The sequence below is a fragment of the Globicephala melas genome, chromosome 12 (assembly GCF_963455315.2).
Source record: "Globicephala melas chromosome 12, mGloMel1.2, whole genome shotgun sequence".
Classification (NCBI taxonomy): Eukaryota; Metazoa; Chordata; class Mammalia; order Artiodactyla; family Delphinidae; genus Globicephala; species Globicephala melas.
The window spans coordinates 14,756,211-14,763,670 of NC_083325.1; positions in this window are offsets into that span (position 1 = coordinate 14,756,211).

Consider the following 7,460-nt stretch of genomic DNA (forward strand, 5'->3'; position numbering starts at 1 on the left):
CGAGGTGTCTCCCACTGTGTCCGGCTGTGTGCTCAGCCTGGCCTGCTCCCGGGGAGGGGCAGAGCCAACCAGGGCACCACCCCCAGGCAGCCCATCCTGTGGCCCAATGCCCAGTGCCCAGTTCCAGTCTCATGATTCCACGGTGACCGCTGTGCTGCCTAGGACTGGACGCTTGCCTGGGCTGTAGACCATCTGGTTGTGCCCTCTGGCTTCCCCAGAAGGGAAGGCTCTTGATGTTGGGGAAGCCAAAGCCAGCCTGAGCTGGGGGCTGATCACTTCTAACTCTCTTATTCTTCAGCCCCAGGTCCGAACCCTGCACAAGTGGGTGATGGTGGCAGAAGAAGAGGGGGTAACAAGGGCGCTCTCTCCCCAAGGGCACCCCCAAACCACCATGACCTCCGCCTCCCAGCCCTGCCTTCTGCGCTCCAGTGCCAGCCTCCTGTTCCCGCTCAGCCCTCGGAGGCAACAGATGGTGCCTTGAAGACAAGCCCTGGGTCCGGGCGGGCGCGGATGTCAGCTGTGGCCGGGCTCCCCTTTCACCCTCCGGCAGGCGGCTGGGGCAGCCCCAGCTCTTCACCTGGCTCAGCCCGGCTTAGCAGAGCTCGCAGGGCTGAGGCCAAAGAAGCCACATGCAGAGTGTCAGTGGCCCTTTGGGAGTGGAGGCCTGGCCTGCGGGAGGAGAGGTGGCCGAGGCCCCAGGTGGGTAGGAGAGCGGAGGGCAGCCAAAACGAACCTCGCCCACAGCCGGGGATGCGAGGGCGGGGCCTCCGCTGGGCTCAAGTCACAGGAAGCGGAGGAAGGGCATCCGTTTGCCTCTGGGCTGGTCCTGGCGATGGTCTGGACACCCAGAAGGCCCCTCCCTGTGCCACCCCTAGGTTCCAGATCCCCACCCGCCAAGCCAAGCTCCTTGATCTGAGCCAGCCCTGGACAAGGGGCAAGGTTGGCAATGACTTCACCTGGCCTCTCCCAGATCGGTTACCGCCAGCGCAATGTCCTGACAGTGTGATGTCACGTCAGAATTCTCGAAACACTTTCCATCTGGAGTCAACACCATCCTTGCAGCTGCTCTGAGGGCCGCACCCCACTGCCAGCCACGGGATGGGATCAAGTGTCCTGGTGGAAGCCAAGCTTAGGGCAGGCTTAGGAAGAACAAAGTCGAGGCGGGAGCTGCTGAGGGAACAGGGAAGCCCTTGTGGGGCTCAAGTGCAGAAGCCCTGAGCCCACAGGGGAGCAGGGACAGACCCATAGAGGTCACAGCTGGGCCACGAGCCCTGAGGCAGGGGCTCAAGGGGGAAATCAGGGACCAAAGAAAGTTAAGCGAACATACATGGAGCCTCTCTCTCTGTCTGTCTCTCCGTCTCTCACAGACACATGCACTTTCATACCCGTACCGTCCTCTCTGTGCTTCACGCTCCCAAGCCTCTGAGGTTTGTTCACGTCGTGCTCTTGCCAAGAGTGCCCTCCCTCCGCCTGGCGAATTTCTCTCACCCTTCAGAGGACAGCTCCCGTGTCACCTGTCGGTGACGCACCTCCGCACACGGACCCCCTCTGCCCCTCATCCACTGGCAGGTTCGAGAGCCCTCCTCTGAGCTCCTCAACCACGCTGAGCTCACCCGGCAGGGCTGGCAGACGGGTTCACAGCCTACCTGCCCACTTCCTCCTCTGACGAGGGGCACCCCGAGGGCACGTCGAGGCAGCCTGGAGGAGCTCAGGCGTAACTTGGTCCTCCATAGACACGGGGTCCCCAGGGCCTGCCCTTGGAGGGTTTAGGGACAGGCATGAGGACACGCTGGGGGGTCACTCAATTGCCCCATGCTGAGCACACAGTTGGGGCTCAAACAAAGAGTTACCGACTGAATGCGTTTACACAGGCCTTTGTCATACACCCACACACAACTCACAGGTCTCTCCCTTTCCTTTCAGTGTCTTGGGGTTATTTGGGGTTTGGCCTTCAGGGTGGGGGAAAGATGCCGCAAAAGCAGTCCAGCTTTGTTGGAACAAACAAACGAAATGAAAGCGGCCCAGGTGTTTCCCACACCACAGAAGCCCCAGGAAGAAGAGGGAGGCCTGGGGGCCGAACACCAGAGAACCTCGTGGGAGGCCCGTTCGCCACTCACTCACCACGTGGGGCTAAGCCCCAGTCAGAGCCTCAGCTTCTTCCCTGGTCCAACGAGAATATCTATGGTAATGATATTCCCAGTGTTGTTAAAAGAAACAAAATGAGGGAACGTGTGACCAAAACATGTAACACATTAATGTCGTAAATTTTCATTCAGCCCCAGCTCCCACTTATTTCTATTTATTTATTTGTATTTTGGCTGCCCACAGGATCTTAGTTCCCTAACCAGGGATTGAACCCATGCCCCCTGCAGTGGAAGCACAGAGTCTTAACCACTGGACTCCCAGGGAAGTTCCCATCTCTCACTTCTTTAATTTCTAGTTCTAGAAAACCAGTGGAGTAGGAATCCATTAATGCCCTAGAGAAGACAACACAGGGAATTTCCCAGCAGTTTAGTGGTTAGGAATCCTTGCTTTCACTGCCGAGGGCCCGGGTTCAATCCCTAGTCAGGGAACTAACATCCTACAAGCTGAGTGACCAAAAAAAAAAAAAAGAGAGAGAGACTATATAAAGGTAGAAAGACTGATCCATATTAATTATTAAATATTACTAAATATTTATGGATGAGATTATATTTTAGAACGATTTCTAACTCCAAAAGTCTAAAATTTTTTTTTTTTTTTTTTTTTTGCGGTACGCGGGCCTCTCACTGCTGTGGCCTCTCCCATTGCGGAGCACAGGCTCCGGACGCACAAGCTCAGCGGCCATGGCTCACGGGCCCAGGCGCTCCACGGCATGTGGGATCTTCCTGGACCGGGGCACAAACCCATGTCCCCTGCATCAGCAGGCGGACTCTCAACCACTGCGCCACCAGGGAAGCCCAAGTCTAAAATTTTAAATGTACTAAGGGTGACCCTTATTTAACCAGAATGGCTTGGTTAACTGAACTCCAGCCCCTGGGCTGGTCCAAGCTCTTCTGCTCTCCCTGGGGATGAAGGACTGTGGCTGCCATTGTAAACAAAGGGTGGTAGGAGAGGCTGGGTCTCTTCCCAGCTAGCTTTGCTGGGTCCTGGAGCCCACTGACCTTGACAACGGACCCTATAACCACCTCCCAACTACCCTCCTCCACCCTCCCTCACCAGCTTCCTGAGCCCAGGTTAGGTCTGCTTCAACTGTCCCAATTCACACCCTGATGCAGGACTTAAGAGATGCAAACTTTATGATTTCTAGAACACTTGACATTCTCATCGCATCTAATATTTTTCAACCTGGGACCCCTTACCCTCTAGACCAGCATTCTCAGCCTCTTTCTCTGCTTCTACTCACGGGAAAGATGACTCCTACAGATGGGCACACTCCCTTGGGTTACCTCTGAGCTAAATCCCTAAGATATAATTCCAGCCCTCTTTCTCCCACTTTGTGCTGACGCCACATCTCACATGTATATGTATTATGGCAGTTTACACAGTGTACCTTGGTTATTTATTTGTGACAGTGTCCCCTGGGGGTAAGACCTGTTTGATGGGGTGTTTTTAAAATCCCAGCACCCAGCCCAGCATCACACATGCTGTCTGCAGGCAGTGTCCCTGAAGCCTTCTCCTCACCGGCCAAGATAGAACCTGTTTGAGGAAGATGGAAAAAGTGCTCTGTGAGCAGGATTGTGAAATGATAGGGATGACGTGAGGGGCTTTCGAAACCCTGGGAAGGAGCATCCACGTGAACTACAGCCCCTGGCTATTCTTGGCCACCGGCAGTTCAGGTTTTGAGTCAGGACAGCTGCCCGGAGCCTGCAGTCAACTGGGGACATGGCCGTCCTGGCCAGTGCAGGCCTCTGCTGCCCCCTGGTGGCCCCCAGGGCCTCAGCTGAGCAGGGTCTCCAAGGCCTCCAGCTTCCGCTCTCTGGGAAACTTCTCAACTCCAATGGAGAAGACAGAGATTTTTCACTGGACCCCCCACTTCACAGCTGTCTGGGAAATGCCTCTTTGCAACATGGTGCCAGGCACAGCTAAGAATAGAGCCTTAGGGCTTCCCTGGTGGCTCAGTGGTTGGGATTCCGCCTGCCGATGCGGGGGACACGGGTTCGTGCCCCGGTCCGGGAGGATCCCACATGCCGCGGAACGGCTGGGCCCTTGAGCCATGGCCGCTGAGCCTGCGTGTCCGGAGCCTGTGCTCCGCAGCGGGAGAGGCCACAACAGTGAGAGGCCCGCGTACCGCAAAATAAAAAAAAAAAAAAGAATAGAGCCTTAGGTGTTTTTCAACCCAGAGCTTTGCAGTTTCACTCATGGTGTGATCTTCCGTGGCCTCCTTCACCTATCGGAGGCTGTTTTCTCATCTGTAAAATGGGGATGATAATACAGATCCTACTTTATGTGGGTTTTGCGCAGAGTAGAGAAAATAATCCATGAAAATCGTTTCGCACAGTACCTGGCACACAGTAAAGACCCAAGGCAGTAACTATTGCTATTATTATAACAGAGAATCTTGGTGACTCTCTTGTCTCATTCCTCTACTCTCTCTGTCATCCCCTTTCTGCATGAGACCCTCTCTCCAGTAGTCTGTCTCCCCCAGCCCACCTCCTGCCTGCTACCACCTCCCAGTGCTGGCAAAGAATCTGCACCCAAAAAAATAATTAGGATGCCCATGGTGGCCTAGACATCTGCAAGACCAAAATATGATGACAAGTGAAATACACCAGGCCTGGCTCAGGGACTCCTGGCTTGGCTGGAGAAACTGAACAGAACTGCCACACTCCCCCCAGCCCACCCAGGTCCGCCTACTCAGGGAAATAGGGCCAGGTGCCAGTGTTTTGCACCTTGGATGCTCTGGAAACCCCAAACCTGGCCAATCTGGGGAGGTGGGGGTGAGGTGGTCGGTGGAAGGAGAAGGAAGTCAATTTAGGAAAAGATGAATTTTTCTGCACCACCTCCTCCACTGTTTTCCCTTTCCTTTGTACTTTTCCTCATTAAAAAATTTTAACTTACTGGACTTCCCTGGTGGGGCAGTGGTTAAGAATCCGCCTGCCAGTGCAGGGGACACAGGTTCGAGCCCTGGTCCAGGAAATCCCACATGCCGCAGAGCAACTAAGCCCATGCGCCACAACTACTGAGCCTGCGCTCTAGAGCCCGTGAGCCACAACTACTGAAGCCCGCGCACCTAGAGCCCGTGCTCCACAACAAGAGAAGCCACCGCAATGAGAAGCCCACGCACCGCAACGAAGAGTAGCCCCCGCTCACAACTAGAGAAAGCCCGTGTGCAGCAACAAAGACCCAACGTAGCCAAAGATAAATAAATTAAATAAATACATTTATTTTTAAAATTTTTAATGTACTGTGATGATGAAATTAAACATGTTATTGTAGAAATTTTGGAATATACAGGAAATTATTGAGAAGAAAATCAAAACCACCTATAACATATTCACATATTTGGCAGATGTTTGTAAGTAGTGACAAGATCCTGGGAATGGAAAGGTGAGTAAGAGACCGCATCTCAACCCTCCCAGAAATCACGCTTAGGTAAGGCAATCCCATCATCCTGAGACAACCAACTACAGTAAGTCCCCTACATGTGAACGAGTTTCGTTCCGAGAGCACATTCATAAGTCCAACAAAGTTAGCCTAGGTACCCAACTACCACAATCGACTATACAGTACTGTACTGTAATAGGTTTATAATACTTTTTACACAAATAATACATTTTAGAAAACCCACAAAAAATCAAGAAAACATTTAAAATCGTACAGTACCTTGAAAAGTACAGTAGTACAGTACAACAGCATCGAGTGAACAGGCAAGAAGAGTTACTGACTGGAGGAGTGAGAGGAGGTGGAAGATGGTAGAGCTGAAGGATCGTCAGCAATAGGAGACAGAGGACAAGCTGCAATTCCACTCACGCCTAACGTGATTGGACAGGCGAACACACGTTCGCATCTTTGAAAGTTCACAACTTGAAGGTTTGTATGTAGCGGACTTACTGTACTTATAATAGTCTGATGTGCTTCCTCAAGTCTTTTTCCTAAATATGCCTAAATATATATCTAGTTATTTTAAACAACACAGAGGTCATACTGTCTATATCTATACATGCTATCTATCAAAAACTTCTGGCAAGGGCTTCCCTGGTGGCGCCGTGGTAGAGAGTCTGCCTGCCGATGCGGGGGACGCAGGTTCGTGCCCCGGTCAAGGAAGACCCCACATGCCGCGGAGCGGCTGGGCCCGTGAGCCATGGCCGCTGAGCCTGTGCGTCCGGATCCTGTGCTCCGCAACGGGAGAGGCCACAACAGTGAGAGGCCCGCGTACCGCAAAAAAAAAAAAAAAAAAAAAATTCTGGCATGAATTAATAGCTGAGTAGTCCAACGTATAAGTGCAATATAATCTAACCAATCTCAGTTTGTCAGTTATTAGCTCCTTTCCAATTTTTTTTGGCAATTCTAAATAATACTATGTGAAAAATTGTTTTAGATAATTCTTCTGATCTGCTTTATTTCTCTAGGGTATTTTCATAGGAAAGGAATCATTGGATCAAATGGAATAAACATTAGAAACAAAACAAAACAAAGAAACACTGAATTTTGGTTATAAAGTAATATGTGCATTTTGAAAAATAATTGACTAAATACAGAAATATACAAAGAAGAAAATAACGCTCACCTGTAATTCCATACCTGCAGGTAATCTCTGCTAATATTCTTGAGACGTATTTTTCCAAATTTGTAACTGTATATAAAGGTTTTTAAATCCAGTCTGACAGAATTCATCTGGTAGCTGAAGTAGTACATTTTTCTGTGCACATATACATAATATTTTTTCCAGAATAGAATTTTACTGTAAATATTTTGATTCTGTACTGTAATCTTTCGGTGATATATTATGAGTTACTTTCCATTTGCACAAGTACGTTTCTACCACATCATTTTTAACCGCTGCACGGTTGTATACTATGATATTTATTATGGTTGTATACTATGATTTATTAAATTAGTCCTCTATTTTTAGAAATCTAGGTTATATAAATTTTCTGCTATTAGAAACCATGTGATAAATACTCTCACATGTGCATTTTCATGTGTTTTTAAGATTTTAAAAGACTACTTGTCCCTAAAGTTCTCTAGTTATCTGTTTCAAGGGGAAAAAACATACATACTGACTATTCCATGTGGATATTATATTTTTTGAAGTTTTCCTCTATTTCCTACGTTGACTTTATTTCCCTTCGTAAGCCTGTTCTCCTTTTGTTTGCCTTGGTTTTTCTTTCTTATTCAGACAGAGCATTTCCTCAATCATTAGCTGATCTTTGGCTGCTCATGTATAAAAGGGTGATGTTAAAAAGCTGATTGGAAGCTTCCAGGTTAAGAGACCAGGTTGAGCACACACATGCAATGTTTCTCCCTCCTGAACCCCA